At 40.5% G+C, this 19,554-nt stretch overlaps 1 protein-coding gene across 2 annotated transcripts in view; it reads left to right on the forward strand.

Moving 5' to 3' along the window:
• Positions 1-919: 919 nt before the first annotated feature.
• Positions 920-19,554, forward strand: part of VSNL1 (visinin like 1) — a 125,783-nt gene continuing 107,148 nt past the window's right edge. The window contains exon 1 of one of the 2 annotated variants that reach the window (XM_068974325.1): positions 920-1,119. The gene's annotated coding sequence lies outside the window, so the exon portion shown is untranslated. Of the gene's footprint in view, positions 1,120-16,691; positions 16,803-19,554 lie in introns of those variants that run through there. The other variant, XM_068974315.1, reaches the window with a different exon arrangement.

A 19,554-nucleotide genomic window follows, 5' to 3' on the forward strand; every position in this document is an offset into this window, starting at 1 on the left:
AGTCCAATCCCTCAACCCTGGATTCCCATGAGGGCTCACTGACTGCCCTTCACTGCCCACTGCAACCCCACCCAAAGCATATTCAATAAAATGTATTTAGTGCACAAAGAAGGCACTTATTGGTAAATGCTGGTTGATGATTAGCATGATTGGCCCAAGGTCACCCAGGATCAGGATGAGAGCTTCTGCACCCCCTCCCTTCAACACACAGCTTCTCCAAGGCCATTGGGGACCACGACCATCTGAGTAGAAGGCTTTTAGAATGCCTGGCTCCCAGTGCTCTCAGTATAAGACCCGCGGAAGAAATGGCCCACGCAAAGTGCCAACCATAAGGGTTTTCTTCAGAGTGAGCCATGGAGACAAGCTCACAGCTTGCTGGGCACGTTTCCTTCGGAGCAAGAGATTTCTGCAGTTTTCTCCTTCACCTTACAAGCCTGACAAAGAGTGGGCCGGGGGCCCTCCAGGCCTGAGGGTGGCGGGAAGCAGGCTCCACGTGTCCCATTTCTGACCTCAGCCTTCACCACCAGACTTGGCTGGTTAAACGCGGGGGCGTGGTGAGGCCAACTCGCTCAGCCAGTCCAGGTGAAGGGCTGCGCCAGTGGCCAGGCTCCCTTTTCCTATCTACTTTCCTTCCGAGTTTCTGCTAAAATCTGGAGACACGGAATCCACTCGCGGCAACTCCGAGCCTCTCCAACTGAGCATGCGCCAATGCCGGCTGCTTTTGGTCACCGGCCCTAGCTCCCTCTGAGCTGGGCTGCGGAGCCAGAGGAGGAGGGAGGAGGGAGGAGGGGAAAGGGGAGGGGGTGCCTGGAGAGGCGGCGGCTCGCGCGCCTGCGCATCCTGCTCCAGGGACCCTAGGTTTTCTATGGGATTCCCAATCTGCACCAGAGACCTACCGGAGCGTGTTGCGGCGGCGACTGGGCTTGCAAGGCGCGATCCAGGAGGGATTTAAGCAGCCCAGAGCTCCACTGGAAAAAAAAGAAAAAGAGAGAGCAAGAGAACCATACCCAGAGACGGCTTAACCGTTCATCCGAATTAAATATATATACATACATTTATTTATAGAGAACTGTTGAGTTTTATCATTTTCGTTAAGTGACCGTGAGCAGCGCTATAACTGTAAGTGGAAAATACAATCTTCGTTGCATTTGTGCATGTGTAGTGCAGCCAATTGTCTGGGAGACGCTTTGGTTATTGTCACCTACTTGGCTTTGCATAGATACGTCTAAATGCATGGTGTGACAATAGCTTTGGTTAATGCTAAACGTATACTGTTAGTCCATGGGGGACCCTTTGGAATAATGGGGAGTGGGGGAAGGGGGAGTGTTTACAGGCGGCGTGTTTGGGGAATTGCCTTAGGCTAGATTTAAGACAGGTGAAACTGAGGTGCTTTTTAAGTGTGTCTATATATAGGCAGATTTCCTTACACAGATTTAAGTAGCTAATGGACCGATTGTGAAGTTTTCCGGTTGCTGATAAAACTATTGAGCGGTTGCAGTCAAGTACCAACCTGTCATCCGTGGGGCTGGTGCACCATTTTTCTCACCGTGGAAGAGGAGCGAACGTGTTTGTTAAGTAAAACTGAGTGGACGAGATGATGTGGAGACCAAGATTGGTTTCCAAAGTGGGATGTTTAGAACCACAGGGCTAGGCGCAAAATCAGCTCATTTCTCTGTTAGTGTTTAGAAATGAGAAGATAATTTTTCGGTTTTGATTTTCCGTCACGATGGTGAATGGGCAGAAAGAGGAAAGATGTTCAACCACCCGGTCAGCCCGGTCTATTTTGAACAGAGTATGAGACTCAGAGCCTTTGAATGGGGACTGACAGATCCAAACTAGTTACCTGCCTTTGCATGCTGTATTTGCATTCCAGAATGCAGGGTTGAAAAAATATAAAACCAAATGTTTTACCTTTGGTAGTGTTTCTTTAAAGGAGAAAAGGTCGTTCTGTGTTTTGAGTTAAAATGGATTGTTCCTTGCCCAGATACTGAAGAAGGGTCTTTGCAAGGTCAAACCCTCTGTGGAAATCAGGGGGTCTGGGGAACTGGGGAAGGGTGCAGGAAATGGGGATGCTCTCTGTGGGTGCTCAGCACTGCAAGGAGATGCCAGAGTGAGAATACATTTTTCTAGAGTTGCCCTCCTGTCCATATTTTGGAGATCAAAATGAAGTGGAAATGCTAGTGGGTGTAGAAAAAAAAAGTGTATACTATCTGTCACATCTCACTTGGAGACAAGAGGACCCAGGGAAACTGTATTTCTACATATTGAATTTTTCAATTTAAAGGAATTTCACATTGAAAAAATTAAGAATGAAACTCTTGAGAAGACACATTTTTTTCCTTACTACCGTTTAAACTGGCTATTGTCTTTGGTGGAGGCGGCCGGGTGGGGTGGGGGGAGGCGCGGAGGGGGTGGTTGTGGTATAGAGGGGTCCTGCATCATTGAACACCCCACTCTTGAGCACACGCTTATTAAGCTTCAGTGTTTAACCCCAGAAATTGCTGCTCTGAAGCAGGCTGGCAGAATGGCATGAGGCAGGCAGACAGGAGAGAGCATGGCCAGTGTGCTGAATTTCCACAGAAAAAGCAGATCCAGTTTCTATGATGAAATGAAATACATTTTACTCCAAATAGGACAAGCCATTTTAGACTCTTGACCCTTTAGTCAGTTCAACTATTTGGAACCTTTCAAAAGAATCTACATTTTTTTTTTTTTTAAGTGGATGAAATTTGAAGTAGAAAATTCTAGAATATCCTCTCCTTGGAAACCTAAAGTGTAAATCATACTGCCTTCTCGGTCCCTCCTTTCTTTACTCCAGGGCAGAAGGACCAGTCGTTTGTCCTAACTGAGCCATACTCCTTGTCATCAGTGAAAGTTGGAACAGCTCTCTGAATGGTGCAGGTGCAACACTGCATTGATAAATGAGTGGAGGAGAAAGAAGGGGGAAACCTGGTGTGAAAGCTCATAGATGTTTTCTCCCAGATACCCTGGTTCATAAGGCTGAGTTACAGAGAATCGCATTGGGCCGAGACCTTCGAAAACATCTAGTCCAAATCCCTTGTTTTATAGATGAGAAAATTGAGGCCCAGGGCCATGAAGCCAGGGGAAAGTCAATTAACTTTGAGTCTATGGAATAAAGAATTAAAGAGTAATGTTGAAGGAAAATGTTCCCTTCTCTCTGCACTTACAGCATCCTCAGTGACATCGCTGAGGTCTTAAAATAAATAATTGCCTGCTCCCAGCACATCTTTCAAGAGTCCCCTGAAGGTTCCTTTTTATACCGCTGCACCTCTCTTTGCCTCTCTTTTTTGGTAAGGCCTCTATCTCTTTTTTCTGTTGCCCCTCACTTCTAATATACCCACTTCATTAGATGTTTAGTCTGGCCTTCCTGGCATCTCAGTCAGTTCCTTTGGAATCCTTCGAGTTTTTGGAGAGAACTGACAAACCAATTGGAATCTTCAGCTCCCGTTTGAAAACTGTCCAGGCCCATCGCCAACCCCTCTCTGCTCTGTTCCCCCAGAACCTTTCAGGGAATCCAGCCTTCTGAGACACTGCAGGCATCTCCCCTTCTGGTCTCCCTGTCTCACCTCCTTCAGCTCTGCTGCAGCTGCAGGCACTGGGACCTAGCAGAGTGAGGAAGTTGCAGTGTCAACACACAGCAGGCGCTGCCAGCTCGCCTCTGGCTCCTAGAAGGCAGAACCCAAATCCAAGATGCCTAGCTGTCTCCAGCCTTCATGGAAATCCACCAGGCAAAGCCACCTGCAGAGAGAGGGACTGAAGGCTGGGCGGGAAGACTGAAGGGAGACACCTGACTGTTCCTTCCTGAAGAAGGCGCTATAGAGGAGAGCAGAGCAGCTTTTTAAAGCCTTCAGCGTTTTTAATGCGCAGTCTTGCTGGACAGGGACTGCAAAGCAGGCAATAATAATACCTGCCTAATTTGCCCTCTTCTTTCCTTCTTTTTAAATCTCTTTTCCACTCATTTGCTTTCTCTATTTCTCCCTCATATTCTCCCTTCCATACAAATTTCTTGAGTATCTGTGCCATGAAGCTCTAGGCCTTTTAAGGATAATTCAGTCACCCCTGTCCCTTCTCCCCAGGCACTCAGGAACTATCACAAATGTCCCCTTTGGGGAAATGCCAGAAATTCTTACCTGAAAAAGCTGAGAAGTTGGGGGAGGCTTGAGAAAGACAAAGTCTGAGACTCTTCCTCATTTGAGAGATAAGCTAAATACACTTGGCAAGTGTTGAAGCTCAGAAAGCAAAGTACTGTGTTTCTCAACACATTTCCCAATTAACAGTTTAACTTAACCATTTCCCTCATGGTAAACTTTTGCTGAGTTGGGATGAGCTCTGTCTTGGAGAGAGTCTGTCCCTCACACATCCTCTTGGGTGAACTGTCACCTGGCCTTGCTATTCTGTTCTGAAAACAGGCATGTCCAAGCTATTCTATACACCACATACCTTATACAGAGGTCAGAGACTTGTAGCTACTAAAGATGCTTTGCTTTGCTGTGGTGTGAATCTCATTCTGTAAAAAGACAGCATGATTAGAAATGTCCTGAGCAAGCTATAGATTTTTCTATGTCTTTTTTTCAAGCAAACATCCAGTTCTCTTTATTGGGATGTAAATAAATCTCGTAGCACTACAAGTCATATGAGAGGTTTACAGTGGTCCCTAGTACTCTATGTAGGAGGGTTTTAAATAAGACAGCTATCGATAATTAAAAGCGAATTAGTTCAATCAAGTTACAGTATCATCCTTCAGATTAAAGTGCTCTGACATTAACTAATGTGGCAGCAAACAGGATCCTGAGAAGGAATCCCAGTGCCAATAGTCTTGCCTCTTAACTTCAAAACAAGAACAAACACAGTTAGTGTAATAACCGCTCTCTCCTCAAGCCCTGCCCACCCCCTTGGCCTGTGACATTCTCTCCTGAGGAGAGATGTCGGGATTTGATGAGATTCTGTCTCAACTGGGACAAAGAAAAATGAGTAATATGGAAAACATTCTAATATCGGGTTACTAACAAATTAAAGTAAACATTACCTGACGACTCTGTTTAGTTGCTGATTCATGCCCGATTCTTTGTGACCCTGTGGACTATACCCACCAGGACCCTCTGTCCATGGGATTCTGTAGGCAAGAATACTGGAGTGGGTAGGTTTTCTATTTGGGTTGCATGTATATATGGATTCCAAACCTTGCTGAGGAGCTCCCTGTGGAATTTCATAGAATGACAGTATAATATCAATATCAAATGCATGGTTTCCTAGTTTGCAAGAGCAAACTATGTTTAATGTCATTCCAAAGGTCTTTTTCTTTGTGTTGAATAATTTTTATGTTTCTACGATTAGCAATTATTTAGGAAGATAGAAAGGCTCTTCTCATAGAGGTGATCACATGCCGTTGATCTAAGGTTGAAATTGACAATGTCCATCTCAGTTGCATTATTAGATATAAATATATTAATTTTCTAAAGTATCAAATGGCACAGAAATAAGTGAACAAATGGTTGATATTTCTACCATGTTGGTGGTTAATTCACATAATTTATAGAGTATGTGAACTGGATGGGATCCATATAAGTTACCTAATCCATCCCTTCAATACATAAAAAATTGTAGTATAGTAAGGAACATTTTCCTGGAGGAGGGCATGGCAAACCACTCCAGTATTCTTGCCTGGAGAATCCCATGGACAGAGGAGCCTGGCAGGCTACGGTTCATAGGGTCACAAGGAGTCAGACACAACTGAAGCGACTGAGCAAGGAACATTTTATCTTAAAGACATATCTGCAATGTGAAAACACATTTCACAAGAGCAGAGATTTTAATGATCTTTTTCATATTTCCACAAAATCTATACAATGTCCTTTATAATAGATACTCTGTAGTATTTCTCAATTAACTATTCTAATAAGAATCAGTTACATATACCTTGTTAATTATGTCAAAAAATTAAATCATGTGTACTAAAAGCATGGCTTCCCTCATAGCTCATTTGGTAAATCATCTGCCTGCAATGTAGGAGACCCGGGTTTGATTCCTGGGTTGGGAAGATCCCCTGGAGAAGGAAATGGCAACACACTCCAGGATTCTTGCCTAGAGAATCCCATGGACACAGGAGCCTGACAAGCTACAGTCCATGGGATTGCAAAAGTTGGACACGACTTAGTGACTAAGCCACCACCACCACTAAAAGCATGCACAAAATTAGAATTGCTTTAAGTATCTTTATGTTACTAAAAGGAAAATCTAAACTAAAAGTTATTTTATAACTTATTTTCAATAAAGGGCATAAAAGCACTATGCTAATACCTTTAAGCATTCTTTTTAATGTACTTACGGAGTATACTCCCTTTTATCTCTTCATAGGTAAAAAATGTAAATTATTTTACATATTTACAAGAATTGATATCAATATGTCAAAAAGGGAATATAAACCTACACGGTAGTAGATATGTATACCACGTATTTAAATCATGATTCTCTTGAGCTATGGAATTATTTTAATGTGTTCACACTGTGAAGGGACCATAACACTGGATTTCTCATTTACAGTTTGTTTCTAAAGATAGCTTATGCTCTCTTAAGTGAATCAAAATAATTTGAGTTGCTTCCAGCTTCATTCATTGAGAACTCCACAAATGGAATCTTAGGGGTGCTTTAGAAACTACTTAATGAATGAAATAGATATGCAATAGAAAATTACTGAGGAATCCTCAAAGAGGTTTGACATCTTAATAACAAGGTTCTATGAATACATTAAAGATGCTCTATACCCTTATCAGCTAACTTAAAGCATGCAAGTCGGGTAATTTGTGGTGATTCTTTTGTTTCACTCTGGATTTCTCCATTGCCTTCCTTAACTGCATTTCTAACACAGATGACCTGCTGTGTAGCCATCAATTGTTTTTTTTTAAAAAGAGAGTGCACTGTATTTCTAACCATTTGTTGGATTATTTTCAGGTGAATAACATATTTCCTTTTGTTCTAAATTACACTTAAGATTTGGAATATTCTCATTCACCAGCAACCTTCAAGCTCACTATATCTAATGCAATAATTGCAGAACTTTTTATAGAAAATAAGACTCTCAAAAAGGGTTCATTTTTATGAAACATTGCTCATAAAAGGCAACATGTTAACAAATTAGCTAAATTTACTTACAATTTTTATATATCTATAGAATGAATATGACTTGTTTATTCTTATTCATATAAGGACTTTTCTAAGAAATATGTCCCTTTAAATGTATTTTTTTTCTCCTTTCTTTGGATCTTATTTATTATCTCTCAGGCTCTGAAAGACTGTGAACTTTTGAAGAGCTGAATGTAAATAGATTTTTTGCAAATTATTAACGTGTTCAATGTGCTTTGCAGCCTTGGTAAATTTTTTCCAGTGCGAACAACTAGATCCTAATATTTCTGCTGTTTCATAGTTTAGAATGTTTATTGCAGTTGAAAGCTTCTCAGAATAGTAGATTTTGATGCTGCTAGAGTCTCGTGTTTTACATTTTGCCTTAGCTTTACTAACTTGTGATTAGTGTATTTATTTTTGACTTATTGAAACCCAGTCTTAAATTATGAGTGAAATTTTCCATTGGAGGCCCATTAAGGATTATCAATAAAGTTGACATGCTTATTAATATAATATCTTATTTTTAATATGTGGAATAGTGCTGTACAAGTTTGATTTTCAATTAGCAACTTCTGTTCTGGAGTTTTTGGCTTTTGATGTTATGAGCTAACGAAAGACTATCAATTTTGTTTATTCCAGAAGTTCAAGTGTTTCTGAAATTTATATGTAAGGTGCATGGTATATGCTTTCTTGTTCGTATGTGAAATTTTATGAAAAATAAAAAAGAAATTGTGAAATAAGTTTAAATTCTAAGCAAAATTGTTAGTTTTTCTTTTCAGTGTTTATAAAGATACTTATTCCTCAGAGTGAGATGAAAATCATCCATGCAATCTTCTGCCACTTTTAATTAGTAAATGGAAAAATTCCTCAATTCTCACCGTTTCAATTGGCTCAAAAGAAGTTATGAAAGTGTAAAATGAGTTTTCAAGCTAGATACACTTAGATAAAAATCCCTAATTCTGCAGTTTATTAGTTCTATGACCTTGAATATATTGTTTAACCTGTCAAGCTCAGTTTCCATTTAAAATTGGATTCTTGAACAGAAATAGAAGACTATGTATTAAAGAATATAATATAATGCCTCATTATTGAAAATGTGCAATTAATGATAGTCATTATCATTACTGTCATTTCTTTTATCAGAAATTAATGGTTCATAAACCACTTTAGTCTCTGAGTTGTAGTAATCCCACTCATAATAGAATCTCTGAATAAGAAATTGAACTATGACCAATGAACAGTTAACAGTGTTTAACCTACCTTGTAAAAAAAAATCCATTAAGTAAGTGTGCCAAGCACTGTGTAGTCACTGGGATCAACATTAAATAAGTTACAATCTCAGCCTTCAAGGAATTTATGCCTACTGAGGAAGGTAAGCACAGTTGAGTAAGTCAAGTGAAACAAAAATATGGTATAGATGCATAAAGGAAAAAATTTGTAGAAGAAATGCCTCCACTGAGACCTTATTCTCATTCTTATTTCTTTCATTCTTTCCTTAAATGCATCTCCTTTCATTATACTGTTTCTTTGCCATTGTTTTCCTACCATGAAATACCAACATATAACTGGACACAACAGAATATGGAACCAAGAAGATATTTTTAAGCTTATGTCCTTATTGAATACATTTTAAGGTCATCTATTAATTATTTTCCAATGTAGCTAAATAATGTGGCCCTTGTCTCCCACCCAAGCCTCCAGAGAGTCATTGAAACTCAGTGAAAAAAGAGCCTTGCCTTTGGTTTAAATATTATACAATGATACTTCTATCCTTTAATACCTTCCCCAAAAGAGCTTTCTATCTGATACTCTTTGTGCTAAATGCTAAGTTGCTTCAGTCCTGTCTGACTCTTTGCAACACTGTAGCCCGCCAGGCTCCTCTGTCCATGGGGATTCTCCAGGCAAGAATACTAGAGTGGGTTGCCATGCCCTCCTCTAGGGGATCTTCCTGACCCAGGGATCGAATCTGTGTCTGCCACACTGGCAGGCGGATTCATTACTACTGAACCTCCAGGGAGGCCCACACACGTGTGTGTGTGTGTGTGTGTATGTGTGTGTGTGTGTGTGTGTGTGTGTGTGTGTGTGTGTGTAAGTCACCCAGTCATGTCCGAGTCTTTGTGACCCCATGAACTGTAGCCTGGGGAAGCCCACACATATACGTATACATAAATCCAAAATGGCCTTAACTATCTTCAGCTCTTCTAAGAGCTTTTTCACTTCTCCTCAGCTTTTTCCTCCATTCTCCCTCTATTTCCTGCCCCACTTACTAGGAAAACTCAAGTATATTTCTTATCTGGAGTTAAAGAGATATTTTTTTCTCCTTTTGAAGTCTGTAACAAAGTTGCACCTAAATTCTGAGGCTCTTTTCTATAGGAGGGAGTATTGTATGATTCACAAAATTAGGTAGGAGTTTTGATTCCAATTAATTTGGGGGCTTTTTTTCTCATTTTTGAAATGGGGTCATATATCTACCTTGATACTAATATGTGTGTGTGTGTGTGTATGTCTGTGTACGTGTGTGTATCTCACATGTATATGTATACCAGAACACACCTGCCTCTGCAGGAGACATAGGAGACACGGGTTCAGTCCCTGGGTTGGGAAGATTCCTTGGAGGAGGGCATGGCAACCCAGTCCAGTATTCTCGCCTGGAGAATCCCATGGACAGAGGAGCCCGGGAGACTACAGACCATAGGGTCACAAAGAGTTGGACATGACTGGTGAGTGCACCCACGCACACCATTTAAAAGAAGGTCAGTTCCGTTCAGTCGCTCAGTCATGTCTGACTCTTTGCGACCCCATGAATCGCAGCACGCCAGGCCTCCCTGTCCATCACCATCTCCTGGAGTTCACCCAAACTCATGTCCATCGAGTCGGTGATGCCATCCAGCCATCTCATCCTCTGTCGTCCCCTTCTCCTCCTGCCCCCAATCCCTCGCAGCATCAGGGTCTTTTGCAATGAGTCAACTCTTCGCATTAGGTGGCCAAAGTACTGGAGTCTCAGCTTTAGCATCAGTCCTTCCAATGAATACCCAGGACTGATCTCCTTTAGGATGGACTGGTTGGATCTCCTTGCAGTTCAAGGGACTCTCAAGAGTCTTCTCCAACATCACAGTTCAAAAGCATCAATTCTTCGGCTCTCAGCTTTCTTCACAGTCCAACTCTCACATCCATACATGAACACTGGAAAAACCATAGCCTTCACTAGATGGACATTTTTTGGCAGAGTAATATCTCTGCTTTTCAATATGCAATCTAGGGTTGTCATAACTTTCCTTCCAAGGAGTAAGCGTCTTTTAATTTCATGGCTGCAGTCACCATCTGCGGTGATTTTGGAGCCCCAGAGAATAAAGTCTGACACTGTTTTCGTCTAACTATCTCATCCTCTGTCGTCTCCTACTCCTCCTGCCCTCAATCTTTGCCTGCATCAGTGTCTTTTCCAAGGAGTCAGTGCTTTGCATCAGGTGGCCAAAGTATTGGAGCTTCAGCATCAGTCCTTCCAATGAATATTCAGGATTGATTTCCTTTAGGATTGACTAGTTTAATGTCCTTGCAGTCCAAGGGACCCTTAAGAGTCTTTTCCAACATGACAGTTCTAAAGCATCAATTCTTCAGCACTTAGCTTTCTTTATGGTCCAGCTCTCACATCCATACATGACTACTGGAAAAACCATAGCTTTGACTAGATGGACCTTTGTCAACACAGTAATGTCTCTGCTTTTTAATATGCTGTCTAGGTTTGTCATAGGTTTTCTTCCAAGGAGCAAGTGTCTTTTAATTTCATGGCTGCAGTCATCATCTGCAGTGATTTTGGAGCCCAAGAAAACAAAGTCTGCCACTGTTTCCATTGATTTATAATGCTCTTCATAAATCTTGTCAGAGGATATCTGCCAACCTTTAATTATCTTTCAACCTTCATACTCTCCCTCCCCTACCTTTTCCTCCAAGGTGCCTTGAGTGTGTTTTAAACATTCTAATGACATCCTTACTTCACTTCTTTGTTTCAGTTCTAGCACTATCACTTCTATATTTTTGGTCCAACTAATGTCCATCAAATAACGTCAAATAAATGGCAGAAAGGGAGCCCTCAGTGGAGTACATAATATCTATTGCAGAGCATGTTCATGCCAGGGTTGGCCTCTCAGAGCCTTCGTTTGTTGAGCATTTGTAGAAGTGTATACTGATGTAAGTTAGCAAGGAGCCAAGAACAGCTCTCAAAGTGTGGGTAAGGGAGAGGTGCGCCTACATACAGATACATAAATACATACATACTTACATGCATGATAGTCACACAATAAGCTCGGTATGTTGTCATAGGTTGTTTTACAGTTTAAGGAAAAGATTCAAGAGCAAATAACTTTATAATAAATCAGCACTTTTGAGATGGCATTAAAAGGAAGGCCTTGTTGAAAGTCTTCTCATTCTAGGTGAAGTGGCAGATTTGAAAGTGAAGGAGGTTTTAAGGCTTCCCAGGTGGTGCGATGGTAAAGAAACTGCCTGCCTATGCAGATACGGTTCTGCTATCTGCGGTCTGCCGGTGCAGATAGGAGATGCGGGTCAGTCCCTGGGTCAGGAATAACCCCTGGAGTGGGAAATGGCAACCCATTCCTGGGAAGTCCCAAGAACAGAGGAGTCTGGAGGGCTACAGTCCATGTGATCCAAACAGACACAACCAAGCACTCCACATTAAGGACATTTTAGACTTTATTTGTTTACAGAAATATTTCCAAAATACTAATAGTTATTTCCCCTTGAACAGTCTTGTGCAAACCCTTTTCGACGTAGATAATATTTCCAACATCCCAGTCTTAAATTGTTTTCAGTGCATATTTTCTTATTAATAGTAAGTCTGAGTGGTCCTGTTGTGAAGACCCAGCATATGTTTTGTTTGCTTAACCTTATGTTTCCAAACCTTTTTGCACAGGCAGGTTATCTTAAAATGCACTTGTTAACCATCTCATTGTGGTTCTGAAGAACCCAATTGGAAAACAAGGACAAAAACTGAACTATGTAGTGAAAGGTACTTTAGGACAAGGAGCCATTAATTGTGTCTTTTAGGTATCAAAGTTGTGTTTTAGGTATCATAAGTACAAAGTCTTGCAAGAGTTACTTTACTTTTCTGAGTTTTAGTTTTGTCATTTAAAAATAAATACGAGATTTTCTTCCTTCCCTTTTCTGGTTAGGAGTTTATTGTGAGATTGAAATGACTTTTGAACATACGCTATAAACTGGATAGGGCCAAGTAAGGGTAGGAGGCTTATGATCATTATTCAACTTTAGAATTTTAGTTTATCTCTTATTTTAAACAGATAAATTAAGAATCAGAGTACTGATCTGGGGCAAATTATTGCAATGACATTATATCTACTAAAAGAAGTCCTCTGCCCCCTATCCTCTCCTACCTCAGTTCCTAGTATGAAATGGCAAACATATGGTAACTATAACTAGGTTTTCACACAGTAAAATTGAAAAGGTGATTTTAAAATAAATCTGGAGGGGAAAATCAAATTATTTAAAATTGTAGGCACATCAACTTCTGGTTTTTTTCCTCAGAATTTCTCATATAATTGAGCCCACAGTGTTTCTCAGTGGAGCAAGCATGTTCCAATTTTCAGAGGCGCTCTTATGGAAAGAGAGGCAAGCGTGGCCATGCCCAAGTGTTTGTTCCAGCAGACAAGCTTTGGCAATAAGACTTTTATCCCAATGGAATAAACAGGTGTGTGAGAGTCACTGGGCCTTACATTCGTGAATGCAGCATGTAGAACTGAACAACGCAAGGATGGGGGAAAATGACTGAAGAAACAAGAGACCCGCATATGTCTGTGTCCAAAGAGAATCCATTTCGAACAAGGTCCGTGCCTCTCAGTGCAGGCCAGCAGGAGCAATGACTTCCCCTCGGGGACAATGGGAGTCATTTCTCATGAGTTTCCACAACCCTGGTTATCAAAATCTGATCCTTTCCTCGGAATCCTCCCCTAGTCGTCTTAGCCAAGCGTTTTCTCTCAGGCTTCTTACCACACCTGAACTCATAGCTCCTTGCGTATGTGCCAATTCTCCTAGGAAACTGGAAGTTCCTTGAAAGGAAATCTGTCTGATAAATTTTTAGGTCCCCTCTAGAGAGGTGTGCCACTGGAGGGCAGTTGAATAGGGGTGGTAGCATGTCAAGTGTTTGTTGCCCCATTAATAAGTCGTAAAGAGTGGCAATCACCAGCCAGGCACTATTAAAGAATTCACAAACACCTAGGGTTATGAGAAGCAGCATTTGGGCGTCTGACTCACAAAGGGTGTTGATGGCTAGGTTACACACTACCTGTAAGAGTAAGACTGCCCATTTCCTATATAACCTCCTTTTCTTGGCCCTCCCTGGAGCAGCAGAGCAAAGAGTGAAAGAGGAAAGCAAGCAGAATAAAGAACAGATTACAATCTCCTCTCTTCTGCTTACTTCAAAACTGAGCTGAGAAAGGAGAGACTAGGTTGGATATATAGTGGAAATTTACAGTTAAATTAGACTGAGCTTTTTAATACCTACTATAATACCTACTTTTCTGATACCTGAAAGTTACTTGGAAAGATACAGATCCGCCCAATATATCATCCTAGAATGGGAAAGGGAGGCACAGTTAGAGCATATTTGAGGAAGAGATGAGAAAATAAAGCTGTGTAACCAACCCATTTGACAAACTGGTTAGAAAAGAAACAATACAAAATGGCATATGATTCATCCATAAAGCAAGAGGTAGAGGCCAGAATTGCTGGTGTAGGTGTTAGAAAGAAGAAACTGGTGTGAACTTGAGTGACAGAACAAAATGGTCTGGATCCAGATCACCAATGGTACAGGAGAAATTGGAAAAAATGACTTCCAAAGAGGCGCTCTGTGGACATCTAAGTACACAGAGCACTGGTATCATTCATCTTTGGCTCATAACCAAGATCAGATTCATCTGAATACTGGAAGTTATCTCTAAGCTAATTTCAGGAGAGCAAGGAAATGAAAGCAAAGATCATTTATACTTGGTAATAACATTCAATAGTAGTGGTGTAAAGAATTTAAAGTGTATATGACACTGTTGGGGCTATTTACACGTTACTTCATTGAATCCACATTACAGGTCTGCAAGGTAAGCTTCATTTTATGACCAAGAAACTGTGTCTCAGAAAGTAATTTTTTCAAGGTCACACATTTACTAAGTGATAAAGGTGTTATTTAAACCAAGGGCTCTCTCTATCTATCTTTTTGTAGTTGTTTAGTTGCTAAGTTTTGTCCAGTCTTCGCGACCTCGTGGACTGTAGCCTGCCAAGTTCCTCTGTCCATGGGATTTCCGAGGCAAGAATACTGAAGTGGGTTACCATTTCCTGCTTCAGGGGATCTTCCTGACCCAGTGATCAAACCCATGTCTCCTTCTTTGGCAGGCAGATTCTTTACTGCTGGGCCCCCAGGAAAACCTGCCTATCTACATAGGCTTTTCTTTTTTCCCTTTGGTCTTTTTTTTTTTTTAAAGCTTTTTATTTTGGAGAGCATACACATTTGCAGAGAATGATATAATGACTCTTATGTACCCATCACTCATTTAACCACCAAGAATCACTTTGCTTCACTTCGATACCCATACTTCCCCCTCCAATGGTTTAGTTTGAACAAATTATGACACTATGTCATTGCATTTATAAATATTCAAATACGTATCTATAAGGAGTCTTTGAAACACGTCCACAGTACTGTTATATAACCCCAAAATTATTTAATGTCATCGAATATTTAGTCAGTGTTCAAAGCTCATAAGTATTATTATAATTTATCTGAATCAGGATCTAGATAAGGTCTATGCATCCCAGTTGGCTAGTAGACAGCTGCTGCTGCTGCTGCTGCTGCTAAGTTGCTTCAGTCGTGTCCGACTCTGTGCAACCCCATAGACGGCAGCCCACCACGCTCCTCTGTCCCTGGGATTCTCCAGGCAAGAGCACTGGAGTGAGTTGCCATTTCCTTCTCCAGTAGACAGCAGCCTGTTTTATATAAAACATTTATATAAGACATGTTTCTCACTAGAGGAAAGTATGGTATGGATAAAAGAGACATGGCTTCAAATTTGAGCCTAGTTGCTCTGAACAAGTTATCTAACTTTTGAAAAGCAAAAATTATATTCCTGAGTTTAGTTGCAAGGCTTAATAGTATAATGTCTATGAAAGTGCTTAGAACAATCTCTGGCATGTACAAATATTTTAGTAAATTTTAGTTTCCTTTCCTTAAAAAAATTTAAAAGAAAAAAATAGTATACTAGGCCAAGAAACTTAAGGAAAGCTCTTGGAGTGCTTTGGCTACTGACCCTTGTGATCACTCCCGTTTTGTTTCTGGATATAAATTTGACCACAGTTTAAATCCCATGGACAAAGGAACCTGGTGGGCTGCAGTCCAAGGGGTCACTAATAGTCAGACACGACTGAGCGTCTTCACTTTCACTTCTCACTTTCATGCATTGGAGAAGGAGATGGCAACCCACTCCAGTGTTCTTGCCTGGAGAATCCCAGGGACGGGGGAGCCTGGTGGGCTGCCGTCTATAGGGTCGCACAGAGTCAGACACGACTGAAGCGACTTAGCAGCAGCAGCAGCAGCAGTCCCATAATGGCTGATGACTAACAGCTCTGAATCCTCCTCACTGGCATGTTTCATGTGATTTCCCACAGGAAGAGGAAGGAAGTTTGTGAGTTTAAAATGATCTCAAGTTCAAAAAAAATGAAATGTTACAAGCTATTATCATGTCAATTAAAAGTAATAGGAAAAAATTAAAATATAATATCATGTTAGCAGAGGTTAACATAACTTTGCATAAGTAGCATAATTTAAAAAAAAAGAAACAAATAAGGGCAATTAAAATGATCCAGGTTTGAATTTACTTTTTGTTCTTATGAACTTGGGCAAATCACTTCATTCCTCGAGATCCCAGTTTCCTAGGGTTTAAAATAGAAATTCTGAATAAGATAATCAAAATAATCTAAAAATCAGACATCAGCAACATGGGAAAATGGAAATAATATTGAGCAATAAAACCAAATTTGAATTCTGACTTCACCATTTAATGGCTGTGTGGCCTTAGGCAAATAATTCAATCTCTCTGAACCTCAGTCTTCTCAGTTGTTAAATATAAATTAAGCTGTCTCACAAAATTTTTGTGAAAACCGGAGGTTATACATACATTTTAAATAACTAGCAGAAACCAAGCATTTAATTGACACTCAGTTTTTTAATAATGAAGTAGTATTTGCTGTTCTCAAAGAGTTTTTCATTTAAATTGAGAAAATGGAATGAATTCATAATCAAGAAGCATAGAACTGAATACAGCTGACAGGCCATCTCTTGAATTGGGTACATCTAAAGCCACTCCAGTACTCTTGCCTGGAAAATCCCATGGACGGAGGAGCCTGGTGGGCTGCAGTCCAAGGGATCGCCAAGAGTCAGACACGACTGAGCGACTTCACTTTCACTTCTCACTTTCATGCATTGGAGAAGGAAATGGCAAACCACTCCAGTGTTCTTGCCTAGAGAATCCCAGGGACGGGGGAGCCTGGTGGGCTGCTGTCTATGGGGTCGCACAGAGCCGGACACAACTGAAGCGACTTAGCAGCAGCAGCAGCAGCAGCAGCAGCAAAGCTATTTGTGAAGTTAACAGGTACTTTATCTAGAATACGATGTTTGAATTCAAAACATATTTATAAAAGCTTATAGCCCAGTGACAGTAACATAATGTTCTTATAGTGCTTATGCCTGCTCATTTAGAAAATATAAAGTAAGCAGTTTTTTTCTGTGTTATGTGAGAACCAGAGGTTGCTGGTGAAGAGTGCTCAGATTTTTGTAGCAGATCTATAAGCTTATACATCTGTGAATTGAAACTCACTAGGAGGTGATGTAATGCTGATAGAAGGAAGGCTAAAAATTCACACAGCATTCCAGCTAGTTTATCTGAAGTGTAGTTACTGATTTATATGGTCAACAGCCAAGAATCACATTATTTCTCTGAATTTGAATCTAATTCACTGATTGTTATCATGGTGATTGAGTTTGCATCATTATAACAGAATATTCCAGTTTTGTGGTTGTCTTAGATTAGATATGAGTGCAGAATTTTTCTTTTTTAATTAAGTGGAGACAGAGACTGCTTTTTTCTTTCAAAAGACTTTTTAAATCTAATTTTAAAAATTCATTTGACAAAACTCCCAAAACTAGAACTAAAGAGGGTTACTGTCGGCATTCCAGATAACTCACCAAACAAATAACCACACTTCAAGCTGCTACTCGTATGACAGCTCTTAAATGAGCTTCATTGAAAGCCAGGACTTTGCTCTTTTAAAGTACTTTTTCTGAGTAAAAAAAATAATACTTGCTCACTGTAGAAAATTTAGAAAGCAAAACTCAGAAAAAATAGAATCAGGAAAGAAAAATCAGAGAAAAGAATAAAAATCACTTACAATCTATTATAGGTCATAGTTTCCTCCTTTATAAATATTTTTTTCTAATTGAGACTACTCATTTCTTTAAAATTTGTATTCTGCTTTTTTTCCCCTTAACACCACCTTTGCAATTAAAACTGTTCACAAATGTAATTTTTTTTTTAAGATTTATTTATTTACTTTTGGCTGTGCTGGGTCTTTATTGCTACCTGCAGGCTTTCTCTAGTTGCAGGGGCTACTTTCTAGGGCGGTGCACAGGCTTCTCATGGCAGTGGCTTCTCGTGTTGCAAAGCCTGGGCTCTAGACCCTTGTGGGCTTAGTTGCTCTGTGGCATATGGGATCTTCCCGGACCAGAGATCAAATCCATGTGCCCTGCATTGGTAGTCAGATTCTTAACCACTAGACCACTAGGGAAGCCTCACAGATGTAATCTTATGACATTACTCTCCACTATATGCATAGAGAAGATTTGCTTCAGTGTTCTCTTATTCTTACCCTTTTAACTTTTTAAAGACCGCTGAAGGGAGCATCTTGTGCACAAACTTCACTGCCTTTTTAAGAATGGACTGGACAATGTCCTTGGTATACATTTCCAGGCATCACTAGCAGAATGAGTAATTTCTTTGAATGTAGGCTTTTCTACTTGATGACAGGGAATGGGACTGTGGAGAAACAGTAGGCCTGAGGAGTCATAATGTTAAATAGTTTGTGAAAAATCACCTAAACTAGTTTGTAGATTTGGGAGACTACTTTATGAGCAGATAGCTGTATTCCTTTCAGAAGTTCTGAAAAACCTCTTCTGATCAAAACCTTCCTGAAATGTTGTTACATCTGTCACTTTGTTTTGAAGCAGAAAATAGGAGAGAGAGCCATTTCTAGACTAAGATCCCAAAACATTGTTTGATTACCATTTTTAATAGCATGCTTTGCCTTAATTATCATTATTACTGCTGTTACCACTATCATCAACATCCTCTTCATCGTCATTTCCAGTAGTACCCTTCCTAACCCACCTGGGAATTCCTAGAAAGCAGACACAGGGCCTCAGTAATCTTTGGATCTCTCACAGGGCCGTACACCTAATGGCCCATACACCTATGTCTCACAGGACATAGTTAGGGGCTTTAAAACAGAATTCACCCGTATTTGTTTTAGCTTAAATAAATTTCTGAGTTTTTCTCTTGACAGCAAGTTTTGTTCGAAGAACTAAACATCAAACTGTTAGGCTCCCGGAAGGTGGTGAATAACATTTCCTGCATTCAGAATTTGTTCCATTTCAGGCTAGCCCTCTGCCCCATTATGACACTCCCAGGACCTCTTAATAGGCAGAATTTCTCTTACTCATACAGCAGACACCTTTTGTGCCTTTACCATATGCCAGGGATCCAGTTTGATTCCAAGAGTATAAAGACCTTTAAGACAAATTTCTGTCTTCAAGAAGCTCATGATCTAAAGCCACAGTTAAATGAAGTGGGCTATATGTTAAAGGAGTGTTAAAATGATGATATTTTGATCAAACAGAATACTTACCTAGAATCTCTACCTTTTAAAACATTGTTGCTGTTGTTCAGTCGCTAAGTCATGTCTGACTCTTTGCAACCCCATGGACTCCAGCACGCCAGGTTTCCCTGTCCTTCACTATGTCCTGGAGTTTGCTCAGATTCGTGTCCATTGAGTTGGTGATGCCATCTAACCATCTCATCCTCTGCCACCCTCTTCTCCTTTTGCCTTCAATCTTTCCCAGCATCAGGGTCTTTTCCAATGAGTCGACTCTTCGCATCAGGTAGCCAAAGGGTTGGAACTTCAGCTTCAGCATCAGTCCTTCAAATGAATATTCAGGGTTGATTTCCTTTAGGATTGACTGGTTTGATGTCTTTGCAGTCAAAGGGACTCTCAAGAGTTTCTCCATCACCACAGTTAAAATGCATCATTTCTTTGGCGCTCAGCCTTTTTTATGGTCCAACTCTCACATCC

This window comes from Capricornis sumatraensis, chromosome 1 (genome assembly GCF_032405125.1).
Source record: "Capricornis sumatraensis isolate serow.1 chromosome 1, serow.2, whole genome shotgun sequence".
Lineage (NCBI taxonomy): Eukaryota > Metazoa > Chordata > Mammalia > Artiodactyla > Bovidae > Capricornis > Capricornis sumatraensis.